The sequence below is a fragment of the Augochlora pura genome, chromosome 5 (genome assembly GCF_028453695.1).
Source record: "Augochlora pura isolate Apur16 chromosome 5, APUR_v2.2.1, whole genome shotgun sequence".
In the NCBI taxonomy this organism is placed as follows: domain Eukaryota; kingdom Metazoa; phylum Arthropoda; class Insecta; order Hymenoptera; family Halictidae; genus Augochlora; species Augochlora pura.
The window spans coordinates 3,583,130-3,592,679 of record NC_135776.1 but is presented as its reverse complement, the minus strand read 5'-3'; positions in this window follow the sequence as shown (position 1 = coordinate 3,592,679).

The window sequence follows — 9,550 nt, the reverse complement described above, 5'->3', positions numbered from 1 at the left end:
GAAGTAAGTTGCGAGAGGGCTTGTGTCGGTGTCGGTGTGTGCGCGTGGGTGTGCGCCAGGGCCGAGCGACAACGATCCGAGATATCGCGGGAATTATGATCCCCCGGAGATACGAGTCGTCCTCAGAAATGGGGATAGAAATGGTTCCTCTCGCCTAACTTTCGCTACATCTGCCTGCCGACTTTCCCGGCAAATAATTTCGCCCGGTTTCCGATAACGCTGCCGCGACCGCCCCCTAACCTAGTCTCCACCCCCCAATCTCCCTCTCAACCCTCCAACCTCCCTCTCAACCCAGGAACGGTATCAAATCGTTCCCTAACCCTGACCGAAAGAATCGTTGCAGTTCACGAGCAACTAAGGGAGATACCGATCATTTCCACTTCGTTCGCGCAATCTGTACAAGACGATCGTCGGATCCGCGATTGAGAATCTTGATGATGGAGTCGGGAGTACCCTTTTTTTAGAGGACTCGAGATTAGGGATGATTTTCGTTATTTTAGGCTGTGATGATTGAAGTAGAAATAGTTGTTTGATTGTAAGAGTTGAAGGGGTGGTTTTAGGTGATAATGGGGTGTTTAGGGGATGCTGGGGTTTTATGCAAAGGGTTAGGTAATGCTAAAATCGCAAATAAATCAATTTTAAATAATTTTAGAATTACGTCCTAAAATACCTCAATATCCCTCGAATAAAATATAATTCTATCAAAAATTGAAGACGACACGTATTTACGCATTATTAAATTTACACAGAGAAAATATGTCTGCAATTGACACTGCGACTCGCAAAACAGAGTGTACTCCGCGTTAAAAATAGCTGTCACCTTCAGCCGCAAATGGAAACTGGAATGCACAATCAGATTTTCAGTGCGCCGAAGCAGCATGCTAAAATTTTTCCTTGAATAATAATCAGCGTTCAATAATCAATGATCGCGACGCGGAGATTCAGTATGCAAATTATTTCAACGTACACGATTGCCTTGAACTTGAAACGAGAAGAACGACAATTATCATTTATACGTCGTGTTAGATAATGTCACATCAAAGTACAGTGTTTCACTTATGATGCTGGAGTTTCGTTAATTAAAATATAGTATACTGTCTTCTTATTGAACAAAATTGAAAAGGGCATTGTAATGCGTTTTTGGATTTGATGCGTTCGCAATTAAAATTCATAGGGAATAAAATAGCGACGATTTATCACGATATAAGAACACGAGGAAATCCTAAAGATAATTATTATAATATATTATATAAATGTAGAATTTTTAAAAAATGATATGGAATTATGATTCGAAAATTACGATTTAAAATTACGATTCGAAAATTACGATTTGAAGTTATAAATTGAAAATGGCAATTTGAAATTACGATTGAAAAGTGACAATTTAATACTACGATTTAAAAGTGACAATTTAAAATTACGATTTAAAAATCACAATTTAAAATACAGTAAAACAGAAGCTATTAATATATAATAGGACAATTAATCGATGATCCTTCAGTCTCGATCTTCCATCTACAAATCAAACATGGCGTCATCCCCTCGAAACAATAAATTGCGAGGAAGAGCAACAAATTCTACGGCGAAATCGATCGAGGTCCTCGAAACCTGAGCATCGAGTATCGCGCCGCGTAGAAGCATCGTCCGCGTAAGAAATTCCGCGTGCGAGGTTAGATAATGTTCGCGGTCGGTGAGCGGTTAAGGTAGAGCGGGGGGCGCATAACGAACGAGACTTCCGGTTATCGGGATCTCAACGCGGCCCGTTCGCCGTTTGCAAATTCCGTGGAAACGAGTCGCGAATATTCCGAGCCACGGAGCTCGGAATCGGCGGCCGCTGAATATGCAGGTACACGCAATTAAAATATTCGCCGACGCCACGCGCTCGCGCGTCTTCCCGCCGCTCGCTTCCGTCGCGTAGCGTCGCGTCGGCGACGGAAAGTAATTTCCCGGGGAGAAGGAATTTTTCAAAGTTAGTTTGCCAGTCTCGTCATGCGTTATATTGGCCGGCGAAGTTGGCGAAATTCGAGGCGGACCTGGGGGCGCAAAGTAATCTTCGTCCCCTCGTAATTCCTTCGAAGTTACTTTACGATTTGCCCGGCTCGGGAGCCAGCTGGCTAGGCTTGGAACCCGCTCGGTTCCGCTCCGATCCGCGCTCTGCCCTGTCGCTTTCTCGACGGGCGAACTCGCGCTACCCCAACTTACTTTCCCGGCCTTGCAACGTTATCGCGGCGAACCGGCGGCTCTGCGCTTTCTCGTCTCCTCCAATTAGCCGTGGCAACAGAATTCACATTATTCAGGATCCACCGCGCCGTCTTCGAAATTATAAACCATAAATTAAGGAACCTATTGCAAATCGCGCCGCAATTACGCTCATACCGCCGCCGACGAATGGAAACTTGAGCGCTGTTGCTACTCGCGAACCAAAGCGAATACTTTCCCTCGAATGCAGGCGAAAGTTGCATTTATTTATGCATTTATCCGGCATTTATTGCTAAGTTATTTTTTATTTTCTGTGGAGATATCTAATTATAGTGGAGGTATTGCTGTTGGAATATTTTATATTTTTAAAAATGTCTCAAATCAGGGTTGCGACAGGTTGCATGGAAATTAAGGAGAAAATATTGTTTTTAATAAATTATTGTAATATAATATCATGAATTTAGTAATTCATTGTATTATAATATTGTATAATAGATCAAGTAACTTATTGTACTATAGTATAATAAATCAAATAATTCATGGTATTATAAGCTCATGTATATCTAATATAATTAATCCAGTAATCAATAGTATTACAATATAATATATATTTAATATAATAAATCAAGTAATTCATTGTACTACAATATATGAAATCAAGTAATGCTTTGCACCATAATATACTAAATCAAGTAATCCTTCCTACTGTAATCTAATAAACCAAATAATTCATTTCATTCCAATCTAATAAAGCAAATAATTTATTACCATGCAACACAATAAATCAAGTAATTCATAACATCGTTATAGAATAAATAGCACAGCAGTTCGCCATAATTTCATTACGCAATTTTGTTTATAACGCGTTGGAGTTCGTTACGAGGAAAATTAATTCCGACCCGAGGGCAGCACTTACGTGGAAATTCCGGCGACCGCAAAGGGTTAATTTTCGGCATAAACGCATGAAATCCGCAGTCGATGGCCGACAGTCGATTCGGTTTGATCCGCGACAAAGAGACCCCGGCCGCGTAAAAAAAGGCGAGGTGGGACCCCGTGTGTAATCAGGCTGTCGTCCGGCCGCAAATTCATTAACCGGCTGCCAGGGATATTATCGACGCGTTATTCCGGGGGGGTACCGGGAACGAGATACAGCTGTAACGCGACCGCGAAACGCTTAACAAACAGCCGGCGAAACGAGCGAGCTCGGGCTAATTGGGCCAGAAGCAGAAAAGTACGGCAACGGGGTATGTTTCATTTGCACCTGACACAAACAACGGTTAAATTGACGTTTTGTTTCGGTAACAACACCCTCCGCGGGGGAGATTGACCGACGGACACGCCCCTTCCTAATAGACCCCGCCTATAGGCCAACGGTTCTCTGTGATTAATTTTGACTTCCTAATTTTCAACGATTGATCGAAGTGCTTTGATTTTGTGGTGGTTTTAGCGTCGGCGCTGTCGAAGAAGATTCTGTCCGAAGGCAGTGGAATTATCTGCTTTTGTTAATAAAAAAATCTGTACAGTATAGAATTAGAGGATACGTAAATAAAATCGTAGAAAAATAAATCAATTTCGAAGAGTCTTGTAATTTCGCTGAATTTTAGAAGACGAAAATTGCTGTCTCTTCCTAAATTTTTATAACGTTGAGAAAGGGTCTATAAAAAAATCGAGTTTAAGGGTATAAAAGTAGACCCTCTAACCTTTAATATAAGCACAGATAAACTCTAATACGACTTTTTTTCACGGAGTTATAATTTTTCTAATATCGACAATTTTTCTCACCCCTTAATTTTTAATCTACAGGATTTATTGTTTCTACAGTAATTGCCATTGCTAAATATTAATTAGAGAGACACGTGGATTATTTTTAAGTCCAACGCGTTGCTATAATACAAATGATTGACTATATTTAGTTTTTTATCTATTTTCGAAGCGGTTTCTTTGAGAGCAATGGCGATTAGGCGCTCAGAATTTCAGGTGAACGCTAGAAAATTGGAATTTAGATGGAACATTAATCCTCTTATTGGACTTAATATAAATAGCTGGTAATTTAAACTAGATGCTAGGGAACTAGTATCTAGATGGAACGTTAATCCTCTTATACCTGCAAGGATCATCGCGTCGAACATCGATTTCGATGGAACGTCGCGTATTTATGCTAAAAATATTTCGCATTCGTATTATAATAATGATTATCGTCAGACTGTGAATTTTATATATCTAAGGACAAATATATATATATAGATCGAATATAAAATTCTGACATTAGAAAAATTTAAGGACACTGTCACACTGTTTTCAACCCTTTTATCAACCCTTTTACTCGAAGCCATTTCAACTGCAGATCTATAATAATTTTTCTGCATATAATAATTACACTTTTAACAATTTTTAAATCCAAGCTTTGGCGATGTCTATTAAAAATAATTTTGGAATGTATTATAGTAATTTACATTATTTGATATAATTTTAGATTATTTAATATTATATTAAGTTTCACAAAATTAATTTCGGTTCCATGACTGATTTAGCGTGGACTAGTTTAACAGCATCGCTTAACATTGTAATATTAATGTATAAAGAAAAATATATAAAAAATTACAACAATATTCTACGCATATGAAAATGGTGTTCCCACTTGAAATGTCTGAGAGAATGCAGTGAACGGTCCCTAGGGTTTTCATAAAGCGTGGAAAAAAATCGAAAAGTCTCCGGAATTCTCGAAAGAGCAGAAAGACGAGTAAGATCGTCGCGATCGCGGAATTATTGGCGAGAGGGAATCGATACGATTCGCCGAGAGCATTAGGTCGAATAAAGAGTACGGGCGAGGAGTACGATCGCGTCTCCTTCGCTTGGTCGCGGGCTTATCGAGGTTCGGCGGAACGTCGAAAAAGGAACGAGCGAAGGTGAAATAGCCCTCGGGCCCCGGGCTCCGATCCAATTAGATTTTTAATAAAAGTTTACCCATCCCCGCCGCTCTGTCCCGCGAGTCACGTGCCCCCCCCCCCCCCCCCCCCCCCCCCCCCCCCCCCCCCCCCCCCCCCCCCCCCCCCCGCGACTCTCGTCCCCCCCCCCCCCCCCCCCCCCCTCTCCCCCGCCGGTTCGCGTCCCTACAGGCTGAGAAAAAGATTAACTGGTTCCCAGGGTAACCAGCCTTTTGACACCGGGCTACCGGGATGACCTAGTGCCACCGGCGGATTAACGAGTTAGCAAACCGCCGTCGATACTTGAAAATCCCATGGAACTTTCTCAGGCACCGCCGTACCCCTGCTTCGTCTTCCGGAGGAAAAAAGAAACGCGGCGGCCACCATCGCAGCCGCCGCGGCAACTTCTTCTATTATGCTGAAACGCCGCGGCCCGTTCCCCCGTTGCATTTTTCAAATTTACAGCGCGGAATATTTAACCCTTTGTACTCGACCGGCCACCCCGGGGCGCCGGTGAAAATCATTATAACGGCGCGGCGGAGAATAATTCTTGTATTAACGTTTCCGGATGAAATATTGGACGTGTAACTGTGGCGCGAATCGAGGAGAGAATATTTTTAATTGTTAATAATTGTGTAAGAGAAAAGTAGGTGCCATGACTGTGTCATATTTCTCTTATTTTTATTTGGTGACGATTGTTATGTTTTACGTGTTTTTAATAAATTAAATGTAAGGGGTTGGCAACACCCTCTATATTACATTCGAGAGTAAGCTCTATAGTTCCCAAAAAAATTTTGAGAAGTCTCTGATGAGTCCAGGTTGAAAGTTTGTCCATATAGAGTGACCCGTGGGGGCGTGGCTTCGTTGCTCTCAATATTAACATAACCATGACAGCGCTTCACACAACAATTTCTTTCCATTTCAAGTCTAAACTCTACAGTTTCCAAAATTTCTGAAAAATCTCCAAAGAGTCTAGTTTATCCCTATAGGACGTTCCAAGTGGGCGTGGCCTTGTTGCCCTCAATATTAACATAACCACGACAGCGCTTCCCACAACAATTTCTTTCCATTTCAAGTCTAAACTCTACAGTTTCCAAAATTTCTGAAAAATCTCCAAAGAGTCTAGTTCATCCCTATAGGACGTTCCAAGTGGGCGTGGCTTCGTAGCTCTCAACTGAAACATACCCACACTGCCACAAATATCAATCCCCATCCATTCCAACCCCGAGCCCCATACTTCTCGAGAGGCAAACTCTAAAAGCAGCTCGTCAGACCGATGAAAGATCCTCGGCTTCTGAAATTTCTGTACCGAATGCCGCGAGTGGGCGTGGCTTGCTGGCTCCGGACCTCGATAGAGCCATTGCCCCGGAGGGTAATCAGTACCCTCGATCGTTCCCCGGAAAAATTCTCCCTGCTGAAACGCCCACGCGAAATCCGGCTCGCTGCTCTCGTTCCTCTGTAATTCCTCGAGTGGGAGGAGTTTTGGAAACAGGGTCGCCTTTTAAATAATCGAAACCAGGCGGACCGCGGCCAAAGGCGATCTTTAACGTGGGATAGGTCCCCCCCCACCCCTCTCGGAAGACGTTCGGCGTTGGATGCTCCCCTAAAATAAGTATTTCTAGTTCGAAGGGTGGGCGGGCACCTTGGCAACCGGCGCGGACGCATAAAGTTCTGCCTGTCCGAGCCACTGATTCTAAATTATCGCGCAGTCGGCACGTGAAATCTACGTATTCGTAACCCGTTCGCCTTGGTGTACGTAAACCGCTTTGGCAGATGCCCGGGGGCAGTAAGACGAGGGAAGTAGCGGCCGCGGATCGGTGTCGTGACGGCGAACGTGAATCGCGCGCGTCTTTGATCTTCGAAAAAACGATTTAAATAAAAATAAGCAAGCTTTAGTGAATAGAATAAAATATATCAAATTTATTAGATTAGATTTTTATTAGATAGAATTAGATTGTGGATTTTTGTGCAAAATAAGAAATGGCTTGCACTATTTCATTTAGGCGAAAATAACGTAATTAAACAAGATAAGTAAAGAGAAACAGACCTAAACAAATTCTTGACATAACCTAGACCAAAGAGTATAATTAAAAAATATAAAATTCCATGAACCCCGTAAACCTACCCTATAGCAATCAATCACGTTGCACAAGTCCCAATTATCACGACATTAAATCCTACAAAATTCTGTCAACTTTGACAGCCTGTATCTCAACAACCAATTAACATTTTCCAAAAATTGAAGCATGGTTAGACGCGCAAAAGCATCCGAAATAAATCCGCTATAATGGCGGACCCCTACTGCAAGCTGGAATAACGTAATCCTCGAGGAAATGAGCGGAGTCGCGGCAGCAATTACAAGATCCGTGGACCGCGTTCCGCGTATTTCGGAGCACCCTGTGTGCAAAAGCGATCTCGTTCCCCGTGAGGCGGTTCTCCTTCGTCGGGTGCTAGACGGTGGTCGGGAAAATCCAATCGCTTCCCGACGATATACGTCTTTGTAACTCGATAAGTCGCCCGGGTAATACGGCGGAAGGCCTTGGGAAGAAAATTTCGACGTCCGGCGAGAGCGGGATAGAGCCAGAAACTGGGGAACCAGCGATAGGACGAGATCAAAATCCGGAAATCTTATCCCCGGCCGGGGGATATTCCGTCGCGTCCCCGCGTGGCGACGCGTGGCGCTAGTCCGTTTCCATAAAACAGCTGAAATTACGCCGGGAAATGTCGCCGCCGAATGTGTAAATTAAACGTATAAATTCGCCGCCAAATATGTAAGTCAAATATATAATATAATTTCGTGTGTAATTATATAAGTTAAATGTATAAGTTCGTCTCCAAGTTAAGGAATATATATTTTTGAAATGGTATATAAAATGGTTCAAAATGGGCATTTTTAAAATGGCATAACTTTTTTCAAGCTAGTCTAAATTATTTGAATTTTTCTGTAGATATTGGAGAGACTGTACAATGACTGTAATAATTCTTAATTTTACTGATATATGGTAAATGCTGTCACCTTTTCACTGTCTAATCTAAGTGTTTATTTCTTCGTCGCAGCAAGTAGCATTTCCCTAAATAAATTACTCCTGCGATTTAATAAATTTTAAAAAACTACTTTAATCATCATCAAGTAAAATAATCTCTTCACAACCTACGAGAAATGCAAATCGTTCAACCGCTCGCTAGCTTCGCGCCGTAAATCCGACGCGGACCGGCCGCACAGTTTCTTGTTTAGATGGAAGAAAAGACGGGAACAGCCCGGACGCGTTCAGGATCGGCGGCGGCTAAGAAAAGCCGCGGCGTATTCGAGGGCCGCGGCGTAGCCGTTTAATTCGCAACGTCTTGCCGGGGGTATTCCCGCGGGATCGCGAAATTTCCAAGCGGGAACCGCGGGGAAACTCCGTTCAACGGGAACCGTATCTCGTTGCCGGATGACGGCGCGAGCCCGGAAGCGCGGAGAATTAAATTCGGCCCGGGAAGATTTCGATTATTATAAGATCAAAGCTGTCTGCCGGGATTACGCCGGGACAACGCGGCGGCTTAATAAGTCCGTCGGGCGCCGGGGTGGGGAGACGCGGCAAATAAAACCGGTCGAATGGGACTCCGTTGCATAACAAGATCAGAGACTTATCCCGCGAGACGACGGAGTGGTTCGACGGGTCTCCCGGAGCCCGTGTCACGAGAAAAACCCCTCCTTAGCGAGAGATTTACCGCGATTCCCTGTGATTCACTCGGCCCGAACCCGGGCGCCGTGCAAATTTCGAAATGATCGAGGTTAACGTTGCCCTTCTCGTCGAATATCAGCCGGAAATCCTCCGTGGACAAACTACACCCTTATTGGCGAAATTAGCTATCTTTTAGTGTTTTTATTTATTGGAAGGATCTGTGATGTTCAATAATTTTTGAAATATTTTTCTACGATTTTCTATACAATTTTCTACGAGGATTTTATACTGGATTTATGGAGCACTAATAGCAACTGTTTTATGATAATATATTCTATATATAAATTTTTATATTTAATGTACATTTTTATACGTAATGAACAATTTTATACGTAATGTACAATTTTATACACAATGTATAATTTTATACACAATGTATAATTTTATGCGTAATCGACAATTTCACACACAACATCGTAGAGCAAAGGGGTCAATCACAGCGCAACAGCGCCCTTTCAATACGAAAAACAGGCCGATGATTTATCCGGCACGGTCGCGCGCATGTAGCATAAAACATCCGCAGTATCGCGTTACAACCCGTTCGCCTCTTCCTTTTTTCTCCCCCCTCCCTCGCGGCCAGTGAAACCCTACCTAACTAAATATAATAACGATCTGTGCGCAGTATTTCAGCTCGTTTAACATATTCATTAAAAACCGGTGGATGAAGCGTGTTGCCGTTGCATTCGCGGTGCCCCGTTACGC